Genomic DNA, 21,738 nt, shown 5'->3' on the forward strand with positions numbered 1-21,738 from the left:
CCGTTTAACAGGGATCCTTGACTTTGCAGAAGCTTTATCAACCAGTGCTTTATTAAGTTTGCTCTGCAGCCTTCCATCTTCCAGGTTACCTTCATTATTTCTCGTTTGGAAGGCAAGGCGCTGGCATGGACTTCTCCCTTGTGGGAGCGTTCGGACTTTCTTCTCCAAGAGTTATCGCATTTCTTGACTGTCTTCCATCGGACCTTTGATGACCCACGGAGGCAGGCTATAGCTAGTACTAGTCTCCTACTTCTGTGGCAAGGTCAACAAACTCTCAACGATTATACTATTGAATTCTGGACTCTTGCCACAGAGTTGGCTTGGGAAGAGGATTGACTCCGAGCCATTTACTTGGATGGTCTCTCATCCCAACTAAAAGACAAATTCGCAGCCTACGAGCTCCCTTCCTCCCTTGAAGATCTTATTAACTTGGCAGGCCATATTGACCACCGCCTCCAGGAGCATCACCATGAAGTTTGGACACCCCGACATCTTGCTGCGGAATGTTACCATTCTCCACCTGCAGTAGGGTCCATGACCAGCAGAGTCGGGCCATCTAAAAAGACAGAAGAACCAATGCAGGTGGGCCGAGGGTGCCTTACTCCGGAGGAACACCTTAGATGGAGGCATTCAGGTCTGTGCCTGTACTGCGGGGCTTCCGGCCACCACCTCCTGTCTTGTCCTGTCCGTCCAGAAAACTCCCAGGCCTAAGTTCAGTTGGGGTCCTGAACTTGGGCGCTACTACTCCAACCCCTCAATTGTCTCTGCCAGTCACCCTGACTTGGGACTCTCGCTCATTCCCAACCTTGGCTCTAATTGACTACTCAGGAGCAGGTGGGAGTTTCATTCTGAAGGACCTGGTACACCTCCTAGGCATCTCCACTCGCACCATCGAGACACTGTTACGCATTGCCTCTTTCCACAGTGAACTGCTACCCGGAAGGATTTCCCAAGTGATGGCACCTGTCCGTCTTCTCACTGGAGCCCTACCCGAAGAGGAGATTGAACTCTTTGTGCTGGAGTAGTCCATCCATCCAATAGTGGCTCCAGTGCCACTCTACCCAGTTTGATTGGGAAACCTTGCAGCTTGTCAAGTGGAGCCCAGCTTGTCATCAAAAGTGCCTCAAGAAGGTGACACCTTCTCCCGCGATTCCCCTTGTGGTGACTGCTTCTGGCCTTCCGCCTCCATATGCAGATTTTGAAGATGTCTTGTCTAAACAGAAGGCGGATATCCTCCCACCTCTGTGGAAGTTTGACTGCCCTATTGACTTGTTGCCCGGCACTACGCCTACTTGGGGTAGGACCTACCCACTATCCATGCCTGAAACCCAAGCAATGACTGAATACATTCAAGAGAACCTGGCTAAAGATTTCATCTGCCCATCTACCTCACCCACGGGCACAGGTTTTCTCTTCAACATGAAGAAGGATGGGTCTTTGAGATCATGTATTGATTACCGCGGCCTAAATGCTATAACCCACAAAGACAGATACCCATTGCCGTTAATCTCGGAATTGTTTGACAGCCTCCAGGGCGCTAACATTTTCACCATATTGGATCTGCAAGGCGCTTATAATCTGGTCTGCATATGCCCTGAGGATGTTTGGAAAATGGCATTTAACACCAGGGATGGACATTACGAATACTTTGTCATGCCTTTTGGACTTTGTAATGCCCCTGCGGTATTTCAATGAATGATTAATGAAATCCTTCGCAACCTCCTGTATACAAAGGTCGTTGCATATCTAGATGACATTCTCATCTTCTCAAACGACCTGATCACTCACCGAGCCGAAGTCCATATCATACGCCAGCGCCTACGGGAGAACCATTTGTTCACCAAATTGGACAAATGTCTTTTTGAAAAAACCAGCTTGCCTTTCCTAGGCTACATCATCTCCCAGTGAGGTTTCACTATGAACCCCGTAAACTAAAATGTTTCAGGCACAACAAACTAAGACTTTGGGCACACCAAAGGTTCCTCGGATTCACCAATTATTATCGTCACTTCATAGTGAACTACTCCCTGTTGGCAGCGCCCCTCATGGCTATGACTCAGAAAGGCAGCAACACTAAGAATTGGTCTCCTGAAGCCCTAGCTGCCTTCCAAGACCTTAAGAATGCCTTCCTTTCTGGCCCTTGCTTGCGCCATCCATATCCGAACCGCCCCTTCATTGTAGAGGTGGACGCCTTGGCCATAGGGGCTGGGGCAGTTATGAGTCAGTACTCGACCCGAGGAGTTCTCCACCCATGCTCATTCTACTCCCGCAGATTCTCCCATGCAGAACAACATTACAGCATAGGGGATAGGGGGTTACTAGCTATTAAGCTCACCCTCAAAGAGTGGCGTTCCTGATTGGAGGGTACTCAGTTCAACTTCACCATCTTTACGGATCATAAGAACCTCGAGTGCCTCAGTCATGGCCAGCGTCTCAACACTCGCCAGGCCCGCTGGGCATTATTCTTCTCTCGCTTCAATTTCGAGCTCTGCTATCGTCCGGTGGAGAAGAACCTCCGAGCAGACGCTCTCACCTGTTCCTTCGACCCTGATGTTCAAGATGAGCCGTGTCAAATCATAGATCCTGCCTGTATCTGTCTGTCCACCACTGTCACGGTCCCAGCCGGAAAAACTGTTGTACCTCACCGGCTCCAAGAGAAGATCTTGCATTGGGCACATGACTCCAAGTTAGCTGGTCATCTGGGATGCGCCTGAACACTATGCCTACTCCAACGCGACTAATGTTGGCCCACCATGGCTTCTGATACTTGTGTCTATATGGACTCCTGTCCAACACGCCCAGCAGAAGCCACCAGTAGGGTGACCTTGGGGCCTCCTTCAGCCACCAGAAGAGCCATGGACTCATTTATCCACAGACTTTGTGGTAGACCTTCCACCATCCAAGGGGAATATGGTTATCTGGGTCATCATAGGCCGATTCTCCAAAATGGCTCATTTTGTCCCTTACCTGCCTTGCCACCAGCCCCGGAGCTAGCACGCCTCTTTTTCCAGCATGTCTTTCACCTTCATGGCCTGCCCTTGGATACTGCTTCGGGCAGGGGTCCCCAGTTTGTCGCCCGCTATTGGTGTGCCTTGTGTAAGAAATTCGGAATCAACATCAGTTTGACCACAGCATACCATTCTCAGGCCAATGGCCAGGCAGAGCGGACAAACCGCTCATGTAAGTCTCCTTCGTACCTACTCGAATGACCAACAGGACAACTGGGCGGAATTATTACCTTGGGCAGATTTTTCTCACAACTCCCACATTGCTGCAGCCACCGGAGTTTCTCCTTTCTCCATTGTGTATGGCAGACAACCTCGGCTTCCATTACCAATCCCCATTTCGGTGCCTTCACCGGCAGCTCAGGCCATGGCAGATGCCCTCCAATTTGATGCAAAACCGGGAAAGGGCCTATAAATCGAGGTGCCAGTCTGTGTGAAAGGATGTGGAGACGCAGGTGCTGCATGCTTAACCATGCCAAGTCTCCCACTTGAAATTGCGGAGCAGGTCTGCGTTTGATGTCAACTTGTTTCTTGGCTTGAGTTGCAGCTTTGGATATTAGTTAGTTTGTACTCACAGGTCCTGGAATTCCTGGGTTGTAAGTCTGGCTGCTGGACAAGCCACTGAGAAAGGGAGCAGCAGTTGAACTCGTGGATGCTTGCTATAAACAACCTGAAATGGGGAAGAGTCAGTGGCACTACTAATGTGTTTGTTGTGAGAGAACTCAGCCCAGGATAGCAGGATAACCCAGTCATCCTGTCTTTCATTGACATACAGGCAGAAGAAGGTTTTGAGGATCTAGTTGATTCTCTCCATTTGACCGTTGGCTTGAGTGTGATAAGCTATGGTAAAGTCCAAAGTTATGCTGAATGTTTGACAAAGGCCCTTCCATTATTGAGCTGTGAATTGGGTGCCTCTATCAGACAAGATATGAGAGTGTAATCCATGTAATCTGAAATCATGCTGGATGAAGAGGTGTGTTAACTCGGGAACAGAAGGCAAGCCAAGGAGAGGTATGAAATGTGCCATTTTGGAAAATCTATCCACCATGACCCATATCATGGTTGATCCTTGTGAGAGAGGAATGTCCAGAATAAAATCTGTGGACAGATGGGTCCAGGATTCTCTTGGGGCTGACAATGGCTGTAACAGTCCCCGGGTTCAGGCATGAGTAGGTTTATACTGAGCACAAAGAGGACATGACTTCACATAACTTCTTCTGTCTGTCTTCACTTAGGGCCACCAATAGTGGCATTGGAGGAATTCAAGGGTACAGGCTACTCCAGGATGTCCTGCCAGGTGAGAATCGTGAGCCCATTTTTATACTTTGTCTCACAGACATTTGGGCATTACGTTCTTCCCAGGAGGAACTGGTGTAGCTGTAGTGACTGCGACCTTCTCAGGGTCAATGATGTGTCGAGGGTCTCTGCTATGTCTTCTGTTAGAAAGGAGCAGGAGAGGGTATCTTCTCTCTGATTTTTGGCTGCTGGTTGGTAGTGGAGCTCAAATTCAAGCACAGGGAGTTGAGGAACCAGTCTTGGGAGAAGCATCAAGCTAGTGGGAGGTTGGGCCACTGGAGGTGAAACTGGTGCAGGAGTCAAGGCATCCATGTGGTGCACAAAATTTTCCAGGAATGCAGTCACATGGCTCAGAACCCCTTGCAGTTCTTGGATACACTGAGCCGGACCAGGTATAGCCTAGAAGGAGGTAAAGACTGCCAGGTCATTGACCTCAGCAAACTGTAAGATTCATAGACCCTTGTTCCCCATAGACGCTGTAGGCTTTCACTGACAGCTGGCAGAGATATACAAGGAAGAGTCAAGTCAGGAGCTTCACCGTGACTGTATTGGCCCATTAGTAAAATAAAGACCAACACACAAAAGAATAAAAATACTACTTATCTGGCTTGGAAATTAATCCAGCAGAAGGTTCCTGGAAATAAGAGAATTTAATTTTTAATATTGTTTTTGCACTGCTACAGTATTAGAAAATGTGGAAAGTATTTACATTTTCTTATTGTTGTTTAATTGTCTACGGTAACAGAAATCTTTTTTAAGTATTATTCCAAAGGTACATGCTAAAGAACTTGAATACCTGTATTATTTACTACAAGATTACGTCTAATACTTTTCTTTTTGGTAAAAATAAACTTGTTAAACTTGTTCATCAAGAATTGTTTATTTCCAAGGAACTCCAAGAAACATACTCCAACAGAATAGTTAACCTAAATTTCTCCCTGATTCCCCTCCATGCCCCTGGGAGACTTTGATGAGTGGGTTCTGTACCCCATTCCTGTGCAGGAGACCCAGTAGGGACAAGGGAATCAAACAGCTAGCTTTGTAAGGTTTTATCTAGAGGCTTGCAACACAGCAGCCTTTAATATTTATTTGTAATTTTTATTTATTTATATACCATCACTCATAAAATCATGGCAGTTCACAGCAAAGTTAAAACATAATTATATTACACAACAATTACATACTATAAAATACAGTCACCTATGAATTATTGACATCATTGCCTCCAGTGTTACACAGCTCGTTTATTGTACTCGCTTAACAGTATATGACTGCACGCATTCAATTTTTTTCTCCTTTATTATTGCTGCTATCAAAGGCTAGTTTAAATAACCACATCTTAAGATCTTTTTAAAATAGTTTCCGATCTTTGGCTAATCTTAATTCTGGTGGTGTTGAGTTCCAAAATTTCGGCCCTGCAAAAGAAATTTCTCTCTCATATCTTGCTCACATGCATGGTGCAAACTGATGGAATGGTCAAAAGACATTTGTTTGTTGAGCGCACATCTCTTTGTGGGATATACATAGAAATGATGGCAGAAAAAGACCAATCGGCCCATCCAGTCTGCCCGGCAAGCTCCCACACTTATTTTGCCATACTTATCTGTTTCACTGACCACCAAGTTCAGGGCCCTTGTTGGTAACTGTTTGATTCGAATTTCCTACCACACCTTGCCGTTGATGCAGAGAGTTATGTTGGAGTTGCATCAAAGGTGAATGATAACGCTCAATGGTTAAGGGTAGTAACCGCTGCATCAAGCAAGTTACCCCGATGCTTGTTTACCCAGACTGCACAAATCAATGCCTTGTTGTCTGAATGTAAATCCTGTTTTCCATATTTCCCCCTGCCGTTGAAGCAGAGAACAATGCTGTATATGCATTCAAAGTGATGTATCAGGCTTAATTGGTTTAGGGTAGTAACCGCCGTAATAAGCAAGCTACCCCACGCTTATTTGTTTACCCAGATTGTGAAGTTCAGTCCTTGTTGGTTGTTGCCTGAATGCAAATCCCCTTTTCCCCATTTCCCCCTGCCGTTGAAGCAGAGAGCAATGCTGTATATGCATTCAAAGTGATGTATCAGGCTTAATTGATTTAGGGTAGTAAGTGTTGTAATAAGCAAGCTACACCCACGCTTATTTGTTTACCCAGATTGTGAAGTTCAGTCCTTTTTGGTTGTTATCTGAATGCAAATCCTCTTTTCCACATTTCCCCTTGCCATTGAAGCAGAGCGCAAAGTTGGAGTTGCATTAACCGTGCAAAGGCTTATTGAGTAAGGGTAATAATCACCAGGTAGTAGCCTCCACTCCAGTAATCCACCCCCATGGCTCTTCTCTTCATTCCCATCCTCTAGCCTTTATGGATCCACAGTGTTTATCCCATGCCTCTTTGAAATCCTTCACAGTTTTAGTCTTCACCACTTCTTCTGGAAGGGCATTCCAGGCATCCACCACCCTCTCCATGAAGAAATACTTCCTGATATTGGATCTGAGTCTTCCTCCCTGGAGCTTCAAATCGTGACCCCTAGTTCTACTGATTTTTTTCCAACATAAGAGTTTTGTTGTTGACCATGTAACCGGTTTCACATTCAGCGTCACTGGGAGTGTGACGCGTCCATGAAGACAGTGGCTATTTAACTTTAAACAATTTGGCGCGAAAAAGTCAGCAGCCAATCAAAAGTGGATACTACATATCCGACATGTAGTATCCACTTTTTTGTTTAAAGTTAAATAGCCACTGTCTTCATGGACGCATCGCACTCCCAGTGATGCTGAATGTGAAACCGGTTACAGGTATAAGTCTAATCCTGTTTATTATATTTTTTAAACATGTTGATTTTGTTTAAAAATTTTTGCTAGTATTTTTGTAGAAGAAATAAAGTACTGTTCGTCCCTCCCAACGCAGCCTCGCGGCGAAACACGGGTCCGTGTCGGGGGACCCGATTTAAATTATATCCTGTTATAACACTGTGGAGTTGCCATTTCAAAAGAATACATTTCCTCACTCAAAATTATGTGTGGACATTGAATTCACTCTGCACATTCTCCTGATTTATTTGTTCAATAAAAATATCATATGACTCAGACCGTGGCAATCTATTTACATGCAGATTAAATGTTGCTTGCCCCGTCTGCGCACGGGCCTGCTCACCTCGCTAGCTCCTCTGCAGAGCACGGGCCGGCCTCCCCAGTGACTGCTGCGAGCTTCTCTAGGCCTTGGCATCCCACGGCGGCGGTCGCCGGGCCTTCCACTGCACGCCAGGCCTCACGCCGGAGTTCGGCGTCTCCAGTAGCATTGGCCACACCCCTAAGCGCGCATGGGCCACCTGGCCTCTTGTAGGGCCAGGGGTGGGTCCTAGTTCCATGGCGCGCCCTGATTGATAGAACAATATAAGGAGTCCCTGCCTGCACTTCCTTGCCTTAGCAATCGGGTCGGCACTGTATTGTGTTCTAGTTTGCCTCCGCGTTCACAGTCTTGTTCTAGTCTTGTTCCAGCCTTGTTCCAATCTTGTTCCAGCCTTGTTCCAGTCATGTTCCAGCCTTGTTCTGCATCCTACTGTTCCAGCCTTGTCCAGCGTCCTTCCGTTCCTGCGTCTGTCTGTCCGTCCTCCCAGGTAGTACCCTCAGACTGTCTTTCTGGTACTGACCTCGGCATGTTCCTTGACCATCCTGTCTGCTGCCTGCATCCTGACCTCTGCCTGCCTTGTGATCTCCGGAACCTGACCTCTGCCTTGTTGACTACTCCTCGAACTGATCCTCGGATTCTGACCTCGGCTGCCTTTGACCACGTCTTCTGATTCTGGCTCTGTCCCTTGCCTTGTCATCGCCTACGCTGTTCTGGCCTTCCTTGCTCCTCCAGACCAGCAGTGTGAAGCCCGTCCCCACGTACAGCTCCCTTGCTGTTCGTGGGCACGGCTCTCTACTACCTCTCCGGGAGACCCTGCGAGGCCCACCTAAGTCCAAGCGGCCTGGGTCCCTATGGACTCCACCCGGGGGGACCTTGGGCTTTCAGTGATGAAGCTCATCCTAGCCTCTGTCTCCTCCTGTGCTCCGCCCCCTGGGGGCAGGTGCTTCCTGGTCCCTAGCAGGGAGCCATTCTCCACTGCTCCAGGACAAGGGTCCACCTCCAAGCGCAACATTAAAGTTGCCTAATATCATACATGGTACGTCTCTCGAAAGGATATTTGCGATTAGTTCAATCAAAGATGAACTGTTAAATTCAAGCAGACCAGGTGGACAGTATGCAAGGCATAGCTGTAAATTGTCTGATTTGAAAACAGCTACCTCAAATGGAGCAGCAATAACTATTGGAATCTGTTTAAGATTTAATTATTTTTTTGAGATTACCATAAATCCACCTCTTCTTCGGGCTGTTCTAAGAATCGAACAAATGTTATATGATTGATGATTTATCTGATTAACTAATACTGTGTCTGATTCTTTTAACCATGTCTCAGTAATACAAATGATTGATGGCGAATGTTATTCCAGTATATCATTGATGAAATAAATTTTCTTTGTTATAGTTGTGCATTTGCTAGGATTATTGTGAGTAACATACATGTTGTAGTAAAAATATCTTGATGCGGGGGTATCATCAAACATTTCATTAGTCTCTTCTTTTACAGCAAAGCTGTTTGATTTCTTTTTTTTTTAAATTTATTGCATTTTAATATACTTACAAGCATCCACTTGTTGTTGAAATTTCTTAAGTACAGAAACAGAAAATATCACAAGTAATTTGTAATAATTATAGTATCTAAATAACATTAACTATACTTAATAAAATAAAAGAAATATGGGAGAGCTATGGAAAATGGAGCGTAAATATCACATTAGCAATGTTACAGCTAAGTATATATGGTAACCTAAACAGATCCAACACATTTATTCCTTTCTTAATCACTCAAACAGCGGGTCTAAGAGTCCAAGAAAGAGTCCAAGAAAGTTCTAAGCTGTATTGGTTCGAAGAACACATTGCTTTGGTCCTGGTAGAATACACAGCACTTGCAGGGGAATCACAATTTAAACCTTTTTGTAACACATCCCCCCTCATATTAAGAAATAACTTTCTTCTTGATTGAGTTTGTTTAACCAAATCCGGATAGCACCATATTTTTTGTCCAAAAAGAGGGCTTGATTGTTTCTGAAATACTGTTTGAAAATATTATTCTTGTCTATTAGAAAAGCAAAGGAGATTAATAATGGTCTCTGAGCTGCCACCACCATCTCTTGAGAGGATTCAAGTAAAGTTGTCAAATCAGGCAATGACTGATCTTCAATATTATCATGATTTACTTCATTCGGATAGAGGTAATATGCCTTAGTAATCACTGGCTATTTCTGCAGGTATTTTTAATATTTGTGATACATACAACTTAAACAGATTTAAAGGGGAAACATTCCTCAATACAGGAAAATGTAAGAACCTTAAATTGTGTGCTCTCAGATTATTTTCAGGTTTTTCCAACCTCTTATTCACATCATTATCGCTTTGAATTAAAGTGGTCTGTATCTTTTCCATTTCTGTTATCCGACCTTCCATTTTTTCCATTTTTTGATTTTGTAAAACTATTTCAGAAGCATTTTACTTGACTTGGTTTTTAACATCAATCACCTCTTTTATAAGTCCAAGTATAGCCTTTTTGAGGGATTGAAGAGCTACCCAAATTGTAGAAAGGGTTATTTCCACTGTAGGCTGAAGTATTCTTCCTAGCTTCGGAGATTCCTGATCCCCATTTCCTCCTCCTCCACCCACTGCTGCACCGGCACCATTTCCCATGCCTGACAACTCAAGCATTGCAACAAAGTCCAGCCCCTCTCCTCCATTACCCCCATGGGGCTGTACCTTTGTTTGCTGCTCCAAGATGGTAAGTTCATGAGATGTTATGCTCTGTCCGACCGCTCCTGCCCCACCTCTGAATTCCTCCGAAGGGACGACAGTTTCTTGCTGCCTTCATCGTCTCGGCCTGGTGGTGCCAGTCTCGTTGGTGATCCGGGGCTTAAAGATATTTCAATGGTCAGAGAGGACGGCTCTCGCTCCTCAGCCGGCTCCTCAGCAACCAGCTCACCCGGCATTAGTGATGGTACCACCATGAAGAAGCTTCCTATGCTGGGTTGAATAGATTCCAACGGTGTGGAAGTACTCTCTCCAGCCCGTACCCTCACTTTTCTTTTTGTGTGCGGCATTGTCAGCTGAAAAAGAGAAGGAAATATCGGGAGCTTCTCTCCAGCGTGACTGTTCAGGTTGCCATCTTGAAAAGCTCTCCAGCTGTTTGATTTCTAAGTCCATAACCATATCTTCCCCAATTCATTACAACATTGATAGATGCATGCTGGAAAACATCCATTTTAAATTTTCTTACCTGTTCTTTGATGTTCTTCTTGATCCTTTTAAGGTGACATGAAGAGACGCAGAAAGAGGCCTGCCCCTTGTACGCACTCCTTCCGGGCGCAGCACATCTAGTGTCGGGTTCGTGCTTTTCAAACTCACCCCTTGATGTCATCAGGGGAGTCCGATAGTGTAGTCCAGCAGGGAGGCTTGGTGATTGTCCCAAGTAGCAGGATTCAGAGAGCAAGAAAAGCCTCCAATCATCATACGAGGCAGTAAACAGGTCAGGCAAGGTCTTTTCTATCTCTGGCATCTCGCTCGCGCTTTTCACCCATACCCCTTGATGACATCATAGGAGTCCAATGGTGCACTCCAGCAGGGAGGCGTGGCAGTTGTCCCAATGAGCAGGATTCGGAGAGCAAGAAAAGCCTTTGATGGTCATATGAGGCAGCAAACAGTTCAGGCAAGAAAAGTATTTGATGGTCATATGAGGCAGCAAACAGGTCAGGCAAGGTCTAATAACCCACCAGTCTCAACCACGACAGTAGGAAGAGGTCTCTACCACAGGGGGGGAGATTGCTACCATAGAAAGCTTAGAATTAAGTTGTACTCCTAGAGCAGTAACAATGCTCCTGAGCAGAACAGAAGTGCCAGGGCATACAGATGCTATTTTCCACAGACTAAGTAAATGACCTTCACCTAAAGAAGCATTAACAAACTCAGTAGGTGATGCATCTGTTAGGATCCAGCCACCTTCCCAGACTCCTCAGTGTTTTTGTGAATCCATACAGCTTGCCTGAATTCATGCTCATCGGGATGCACACATGCATCTGGCCTGAGGCAGGGGAGCAGTTCCAGTACTTATGACTTTGGATCTTGTTCCTGTGACTATGGCACTTTGATTCCAGGAAATTTGACTGAAGCCACTGCCCTACTGGGAGCACATCTGTATTTATTCATAGGTAAGGTCCAGCTCTTGTGTCTGACTCAGGACCTCTTATCGGGTCTTGGGTCTATAAAGGACATCCATCTGGACACATTGTCAGTAGAAGAACCAGTTCCTTCCTTCAAAACTCCACATAGTCTTCTTATACTGGTTCCTCTATTGAGCATTTTTCAGTCCTGGTCTTGAGTTAGAAGCAGCTCTTGTTCCATGTGCCAGCTTGGTCCCCCTGTCTCTTATAGTGCAGTGTGCTGACCACTTTGGGGCACTAAGGACTTGGCCTATAATGGAAAATGCTTCCAGATGGCAGAACTTGGACCCAGGGGTCTTTTAGAGCACATGGGTGTCTTCCACGAGAAGATGGGTAGCATTAGGCACTCTTCAGCCTTGAACTAGTATTCTGTGGGTTTTGGGGCTCACTCTTCCTGAATGAGCTATCTGCTCCCTAGGGGAATGGTGTTCCAGTTAATCTGTCTTCTCTCTGTTAAGATATTAATCTGTGTTTTCTGTCCCCTGAATGGCAGAGCAGATGTTGGCCCAGAATGGTTGGGGTATTTCTTTCCCAGTCCTGACAGGTACACTGATTGCCCTTATGTTTGCATGATCCCAGTGTTCATGACCTGTATAACCCTTGTCTTTCTGCCTATATCCTGATCAGCTTATATCCATTTTGTCCCTGCCTGTAACCTGATCTGTTTGAATTTTCTGGCTCCAGACTTCAGCCTGGCATTAGCCCTGCTTCTTCCTGGAGGACTTGTGGCTTGTTGCTAAGGTACTGTATATCTCAACTAGCAGTAAACAAACATTGCAGAGAGCTTCTGAATATCTGGTTTCCTATTCTTGGTGGTTGGCTACATACCAGAAAAGGAAATGTCTTAACAGAGTCCTGATCCCAGAGACTGCCCACGATCCACCACTGGGGCTCCTATCCCTTTCTTAGGATCCGTGGGTTGGACAGAGAAATTGGCCCCTCTCTCTCGAGGCCCAGCAGGAGTTCTCAGCAGTAGTGGTTGGTCTTCTGCCAGCACTTGTAGAGGCTGAAAAATCTCTTTAGTCTGCCTGGTGGTGCTGCTGAAACACCTCTTCCTCCCCTTTTCTCACCCTTCCCTTCACCCTCCAGCTCCTGTCTAAACTCTTTCTGGTCAAAGACCTCCCTTAGCGCATCTCCTTCTATTTCTTCCTTTGCTCTGTCCCCCTCCTCTCCATTACTCTCCCCTTCTCAGCCTTTTTTCCCTTCCTTTGCTCTCTTCATTGAGCTTCCACTACTCTTCCTGCCTCCCATTCCTTTGCTTTCGCTTTCTTTGTTCCCTTCAGGGCCAGCGCATAGCTTTTCCATTCCCCTGGTAGAGGAGGAGGTGGAGGCACCCAGGGCAAACAGTTTGCTGCCCTAACTAATCTGCTGCCCTATGTGAATCCTTGTGTTGGCTCTGGTTGTCTCCCCCCTTGGAGCAGTGACAACTGTATGCCACAGCCATAGTGATCCACCAGTCACTGCTAACAAAACTTTTTCCTTAGGTGTTTGGTTATTGTCTAACCCCTCTTCCACCAAGAGCCCTTGGTCCATGCTTAAATAACACGGGCATTAATCTGGCCATGCCACTTAATTTATGTAAAGCTTGAACATTGGTTCATAATATATTAGAATAACTCAGCAGTCAAACCTTGGGATGCTTCAGTAATACAAAAAATCTGTGCATTTTCAGGCATACAGCGTTCAGTTCTGACTTTTCCAGTTCCTTCTTGAAAAAACAGCTGATTTGGAACACCTGCTAAACTGATATTCTAAATCATCCCCAGCCGCAGGAGGGGAGAATAAACACAAGGCAGAGACAACTTATCCATTTGTCTCTTTCTATTATATTTAGTAGAGATGTGAATGGGAACCAGATTCCGGTTCCGATTCACATCGTGGGGTTTTTTTCGTCCGGCCCGATCGCGGTTTTGTTTATCAGCTGTGCCCGAGCCGATAAACATAAAACTCACCCCGATCCTTTAAAACTAACCCCTTAGCTTCCCCCACCCTCCCGACCCCCCAAAAAACATTTTACAGGTACCTCGTGGTCCAGTGGGGGTCCCCGGAGTGATCTCTCGCTCCCGGGCTGTCAGCTGCCACTAATCAAAATGGCGCCGATGGCCCTTTGCCCTTACCATGTGACAGGGTATCCATGCCATTGGCCGGCCCCTGTCACATGGTAGGAGCACTGGATGGCCCACGCCATTTTTAAAGATGGTGCTGGCCGTCCATTATGACCGGAGCCATTTTTAAAGATGGCACCGGCCATCCATTACGGCCGGCGCCATCTTTAAAAATGGCACGGGCCATCCAGTGCTCCTACCATGTGACGGGGCCGGCCAATGGCACGGATACCCTGTCATATGGTAAGGGCAAAGGGCCATCGGCGCCATTTTGATTAGTGGCAGCCGACGGCCCGGGAGCGGGAGGACAGCCTGGGAGCGGTAGATCGCTCCCGGCGCCCCCCACTGGACCACCAGGTACCTGTAAAAAGTTGTTGGGGGGGTGGGGAGGGTGGGGAAAGCTAAGGGATTAGCTTTAAAGGGTCGGGGTGGGTTTAGGGGTTATTTTTGTGTGCCATTTTTCCCGCCCTCCCCCAAAACAATAAGAGAACCCCCACGATCAATATTGTGGGGTTTTCATATCATTTTGGGGAGCCCCCGATTTCTGACAATTTTGAAAATATCGATGATATTTTCAATCGTCCGAAGCCTGATTCACATCCCTAATATTTAGTGCAATATCAGAAAGCCTGATCTTGAAGAAATTTAACTCCTTGTGGCTGATATTCAACCGGCAGATAGCTGGATAAGTAGGACTTATCTGGCTATCTAGCAGCCACTGAACATCCACGTGTGAGCTGGCAGTGAGTGGATCAGGGCAGTGCTACTTAGCCAGATAACTTATCTGGCTAAGTAGCGATATTGGGACTTAGCCACAAGTTATGCAGCTAAGTCTAGACCTGCTGTTGAGCACGTCTAGACTTAGCCACATAGCATTTATCTGGCTAAGTCCCGTTTGTACGCGGATATTCAGCGGCATAGACATGGTATTTCTTCAAATGAATTTGGGCCTGATTTACTAAGGGTTTTCTTCCATTCTGTGTCTATGGGAAAAATGCTTAGTAAATGAGGCCTAAAGAGTTATTGGCATTTAGATGACTATGGGTCAGATATAATAAATATTTTTTTCAGTAGGCATAAAATGGGAAAAAGCCCATTAGTGTTATCTGGCCCTAAGTAATTACAACAAGATTGATACATTTTAACTAACAGATGGCATCACAGGAGTTCAAAATGGTGAACAGTTTCCAAGAAACTTGGTAAAGAAATTGGCAGCAATAGATTCAAATTTTACTTGAAGATCGTCAATGACCACGTATGATGAATAAAAGATATCTATTATTTTTTGCTATAGCATACGTAGAGACTTTGTTTTCAGTTTTATTTTTCCTGGAAATTTATCAGTGTTTATTACAAAGACAACAAAAACAAAAGTAATTATTGGAGAATAAATGACATTTTTCTGGGTAAATGTCAATTTTAATCTTGTAATAGACACAGAAAATATTTGTAGGCAAAAATAAGATTAAAACTGAAATCAAAGGTCCCTGAGAATACAGTGTATGAGATGGTTACAACACCTTACCATCTACCAAAGAAGGTGCTGCAAAGTTTATGAATCATAACGTACATCTAACAAATAAGAATCTGTTTAAGGCAAATGTTAGATCCTTGAAATTAACTTGAAGGAAGATCAATAAAATAATATATTCAGATCTTATTAAAAGAAGGTCATGAAATTGTGCAGGAATGTCTGACTATATAATTGGGATCAAAGATAAAAACAAGCTTAAAAATTGGCTGCTATGGGAAATGAAACTCATGTTAGAAAAAAATTATTCAAATTTATCAGACAGCTGACATGACTTAGGCACTGAGAAAATCCATGAAGAGATGAAAGGCCATACCTACTAAATGCCATTCAAAAGAAAAAAAAGAATGAAAAAATCTGAGAAACAAAAGAAAAATAAATCAGAAGGAAAAGGGAGCATATGTTAATACACAAGATGGAAGGAAAATCATAAAGATACATAAAGGTATAAAAACATAGAAATGACAGACGATAAGGGCTTCCAGTCTGCACATTCCTGAACCAATACTGCAGAGTCTACATGATATCAGGCTTTAAGCTCACATCCTCATATCTAAGGATCCACTGTGCTTATTATCCCTGGCTTTCTTGAATTCTGTTACTGTTTTGGCATCCATCTCCTCCACTGGGAGACTGTTCTATAAATCCATTATCCTTTCTGTAAAGAAATATTTTCTTACGCTACTCCTGATCTACCCACTTCGAGTCACATATGAGAATTCCTTGTTGTAGAATTTCCTTCTAATTAAAACATCCTTGCCTCTTGTGCATTATTTATATTTTTTAAGTATTTGATTGTGTCTATCATATCCCCCTCCCTCCTCTTTTTTAGGATACATGTTTTAAGCCCTTTAGTCTCATCTCATAGGGTTTATGATGCAGAATATAACCATTTTCTGAACCGCCACTAATCTCTATTACCTTTAGAGATATGGCTCCTGAATGGACACGATACAAGATGAGGTCTCACCAGTGAGCTGTACAGTGAATCATCTCTCTCCACTATAATCTATTCAAAAGACTTATCATGTAGCTGAATAGCAGCTAGGTAAAAAGTGCATCAAGCTAGGTCAAGAGTACATTGTACAAATCTCATCTTTTTAAACCTTTTATCACTGCAAATCACATAAAATCTTACTGATGTCTAGTGCTGTTCGTACCTCTGACTGTGCATGTAAAACTGCCCCCAAAACCTAGCCCACCACCTAAACCTCATCCCGAGTTCAGAATGCCCCATCTTACAGTGTTATAAAAGATTGAGTAATATGGGTGCCTACTCAGAGACTCTCTCTCTGTCTCCTTCTACTTCTCTTTTTCTTCTCTTCTCTCCCTCTCCAGAAATCCCAGTTTAGCCATAACATACAGCTATCACACCAGGAAAAAAGGTGTAGTTGTTTTCTGTATTAAATCCCACAATAGCTTGTATTGTATTAAAATACACAATGTTAAGTACTCCTCAATTTCATAAACTCCTCCCACTTGACAAAATTTTTCAAATTTGCATTCACATTTCACAATGCATTATTTATTGCATGCATTATGGCGTAATCACAGATGTTAGGATCCTATCACCCGTGATAAGGCCCTAACACAATTTGAAAAATTGACTCCCTTAATTAGCTGCTCCACAGCTGAATATCAGCCTCAAAGTCTTCTTTTTACAGAAAAATCTGCCTTTCAGTCGCATGATTCAACCCTCCCAGAGATAGTTGAAATAGAATATCTAAAACTGTTCCTTTGGGGCTTTCTGGGATGGTACCAGAATGGTGTTTCTCAATTTAAAAAAATCCAATCCCACAGCAAAATGTTCTGCCTCAAACCAATGCAATGCCAGCAATACCAGCAGGTCTATGTATCATTATTTATATTTATTGCATATCTGGTGCTCTAGACAAATGACCCCCAGCTAGTCTGGTTTTCAGGATATCTAAGATTAATATGCATGAGATAGTTTTACATACTCTGCCTCCTTTATGGATATCCTGAAAATCAGACTGGCTGAGAGAGTCCTGTGGACTGGGTGGGGAACCACAGCTCTAGACTATAATACATATTTTACACTCTCTTGAACTTTTTCCAAAATAAATCAGATAGTATGGGCAAGTGATATCATAAATGACATTTGTAGTTTTACAATTTGAAAAAAACAGAATATCAACCAGAGTAAAGGATATATTTAGTTCATTTGAATGCTTACACACATTACAGTTTTCACATATATAATGTGCCCATACAGCTAGCTCATTTATAAGGCTAAGCTGTAGTCACTACAGTGTAGTATGAGTTCCCAAACTCCCTCCTCGAAGGCTGTAATCTATTCAGGTTTTCAGGATTGCCACAATGCACTGCCTCCATTATATGCAAATAGATCTTATGCATATTCATTGTGGAAATCCAAAAACCCAACTTTGTTGCGGCTCACGAAGACCAGGTTTGGGAGGCCCTTAGTGTAATGGATCCGATTCTGATGCTAAATTTAGGTTACACCTCTATTTTAGTTCACCTAGATTTTCCCATTTTACCAGTACTTACAGTTTATGGTTTTTTATTATTATTGATATATCTTGTTTTTATAAAATCAACATTGTTCTTTAAGATACTTCCCCCATCTTAGCAAGTGGTACTGCTGGAGTTCAGGACGTTGACTTTGGTTTTAACCTTCTCTGCCTTTGCTCTTATATTTAAACCACACATTTTTTTGGATGATCATTAAGTCTCAGGAGGTCAAATTTCCAAAGTATAACTTATCCAGTTAAAGTTAGCTGGATAATTTAACCTGGATATTCAGTAGGATAGACATCACACTGAATGGGGTAGATTTTAAAAGATGCACATGCACGTCCATGTGTGCCCAGTTTCTAGCGGGCGCACAAGGTCGCACCGATTTTATAACATGCGCACACCGGCACACACATTTTATAAAATCAGTTGGCCTCGCGCACATGTGTGCCGGATTTTACAATCCACACGCACATGTGCAGGTGGCACGCTCAAGGAGGGGGGTTGAACTTTTCAAAATTACGCACAGCAAAGCAATCGGGTCTTCCCAGTTCCCTCCCAGTCCACGCCAATTAAGGGGCAGACTGGGAGGGAACTTCCCTACCCCCCTACCTCCCTCCCTCTTCCCTCTCCTCTCCTCCCCACCTCCTAAACCCTACCTATCTATCCTTTTTTTTTTTTTTGTGTTCAACTTACTTCAGGACCTGAGCTGAAGTAAGTTGCGCACGAGTCATCGGGACAGCATACAATGGTGCTGTCCCGGCCCGCCCCCGCCTACCCAGACCCCCCACCCGCTAGCCTGCTCCTTTGAAGAAGTCCAGCTCTTGTGCACGTACCAGGCCTCTTCATAGGGCACAAGGCCCAGCCACATGCATAAATCCCAGGTTTTACATGCACAGGCCTTTTAAAATCCGGCCTAATTTCTTCAAATAAAGTTATCCAGGAAAGTTAGCCAGAAAACTTTGCAACCGAACTGGTTAGATATGAATATCTCTGGTTAGATTGCAAAGTTATCTAGAAACATGTTCCCTGATAACTTAAACTTAACCGGCAATATTCAAAGAGTATCTCCAGTTAAGCTGCTGAAAAAAAAATAAGTAGCAGGAGCAAGGACTTCGCAACCTGATCCACCAATTCCCACTCCTCAAAGATCTTCAAGTCCCCCCAAAAAGTAAAACAAATTGAGGGCCTCTAGGCCTGATAAGCCTTCCAATTTCCCTCTGCTCACCAAATTTACAAGTTTAAAATACTTATTACCACAGCTTTTCAAATGTCCTATCCTCTCCCACACCCATTAGAACTGTCCATTCCTGGCACACCTCTATCCCTACTCCAAACTTTCAAATAGGGTCGGGAACTTGGATCTTGCATCCAGCTCCAGGCACATTCCACATAGCTCTGACAGCCACTCTGTTAGCATAATAAATTATTTGGTTATCTGTGCTCCTCTCTGGAATACCAGTGAAATGCTCCTAAATTATCCATCTAATTTTTTTCTGGATAATGATTTAGCTGACTAAAATTAAGATAGATAAATGCCTCTGATATTCATAAATCAGCATTTATCCCGATACATCTAAAGTTATCCAGATAGTGCCTCTGAATTATTAACCTCCAGATGACTAATTTTCTCAAACATAGACTACTGTAACTCTCTACTACACGGACTCCCATTCTGCCGACTTAAAAAAAAACTACAGCTATTACTAAATGCTGCTGCAAGACTCCTAATAGGAACTAGGAAATTTGATCATATCACATCATCGCTAATTGCACTGCACTGGCTGCCGATACAATACCGGAACCAATTCAAAATATTAAATCTAATATTGAAAATCATTCACAAAGATAGCCCTGGACAGTTAGATGTGACGCTACAACAATGCACACCACAACGAAATCTAAGATCCCAAAACAAAGGTCTTTTATCTGTACCAACAGTCCGTAATCCCTAACTGATGCACCTAAGAGATTGTGTATTTTCCATAGCAGGTCCAAAATTATGGAACTCACTACCAGAGTCATTACGAATGATCTCAGAAAGAAAGATATTCCAACGTGAACTAAAGACTTGGCTATTTAAAAATTCCTATTACTCATCTTAATCATATCAGAATGCTGAGACAACATCAACAAGGATAAAGTCAATATGAAGTGAAGAGAGATTGAAAGTATCTCATGACAATACCCCTTAGAATATATCCCCTTATCCCTAGTTATAACATTAAGCACATAACTACAGACAGAATATAACCCCACCCCTCCAGCTATGACTCTTAAATACACAATTAAAGACTCACATGACCCTTCCCTGTACTATAAGTATGTTACACCAAAACAAACATATCTCATCATAGTAAATGTACTACCCAAGTATGTGTTATACCAAATATGCACTGACCAAGTATGTTATACCGAAGTATTAGTTATAACTAAACATGTATACCTAAGTTTGTGTTTCTCCATAGTATATACTGAACAAGAATATGAATGTTACTTTTGTAAACCACTGTGATCTACACTTGGAACAATGGTACATAAAATAACGAAATAAATACAGAAATTCCTACTTTTGCACTGGAAACACTTTCCCCATTTGTAATTACCAGGTCAAGTATAACCTTCTCTTTTGTGTAAACTGTTTCCTTTTGCTTGAGGGAATCCAAGATCTTCCTACTTTTAACTAATTCTGCAACAGGGAGGTTCCAATCAATATTTGGCAGCTTAAAATCTCCCATTATTGTTATGATTATGATTATTATTTTACTAAAATCCACCCTTCCAACCCCATGAGGGTGACCAAGGTAGTGTACAATCATAAAAATACAGTAATGACATTCCATATGATGGAAAAATTGTACAAATATATACGAAAATGCAAATAATATTGCAGACAGTTTGAAAAACCATAACTACTGCAATAGCAATACAAAAAAAGTCCATATGAGCTGCAGGCTGTCCAGTTATGTTAACTAAGTAAACTTACCTAGTTAACTGAAATTGGATATTCAGCAGCACTGCCTCACCGCTGAATATACCCAGTTAAATCCTAACTTATCTGGGAAATTTATCCAGCTAATTTAGGACAGCTCTAAGGAATGACTAAAATTACCCAGATAACTTATCTGGATATTGCTGAATTTCAGCATTATCCAGCTAAGTTACTCAGTTAACTTAACTCCTTCCCAGAATGCCCCAGAATACTTCTCATTTCTCCATCTAAAAAATTACCTGGATATGTCTGAAACAGTCAGAGGGGCAGGGTTATTTAACCTTATGATTTGTCAGCTAAGTCCCAAACTTAACTGGAGAAATCTTTTCAATATGAACATCTTAATAAACATAAGAACATAAGAAATGCCATACTGGGTCAGCCTAAGGTCCATTAAACCCAGCATCTTTTCTCTGACTATGGGCAGTCCAGATCATAGTACCGAGCAGATCCCATGAAATAGATCCATTTCCTATTGCTCGTCTCCAGGGAGAGCAGTAACTTTATTTAGTCTAACTGACTAATAATGTTTTATGGACTTTAACTACAGAGGAAATTCACTACTTATCCCCAGGATAAGCAGCTTGGAATCTATCAGCCCTTGGGGAACCTGCCAGGTACTTGTGACCTGGACTGGCCACTGTTAGAAACAGGATACTGGGCTTGATGGACCTTTGGTCTGACTCATGGCAAATCTTATGTTCTTATGTTCAGGAACTTGTCCAAACCTCTTTTAAACCCTGCTATGCTAGTTGTCTTGACAATGTTGCAACAGATTCCACAGTTAAATTCTGTGCTGAGTAAAAAAAAAAAGTACTTTCAATGATTTGTTTTAAATCTGCTGGTTGTTAAGTCCATGAAGTGCCCCAATAATTTATTACTGATTTGTTGTTATATATCTTTGTTTATTATATATTACCTACTGTCCCTGAATGAAACTTTCCTTGAGCTACCAGTGAAAAGGTGTGAGCAAAATATGGCCTCTACAGGCCATTAGTCTAAGGGCAAT

Source organism: Rhinatrema bivittatum, chromosome 3 (genome assembly GCF_901001135.1).
Source record: "Rhinatrema bivittatum chromosome 3, aRhiBiv1.1, whole genome shotgun sequence".
NCBI lineage: Eukaryota > Metazoa > Chordata > Amphibia > Gymnophiona > Rhinatrematidae > Rhinatrema > Rhinatrema bivittatum.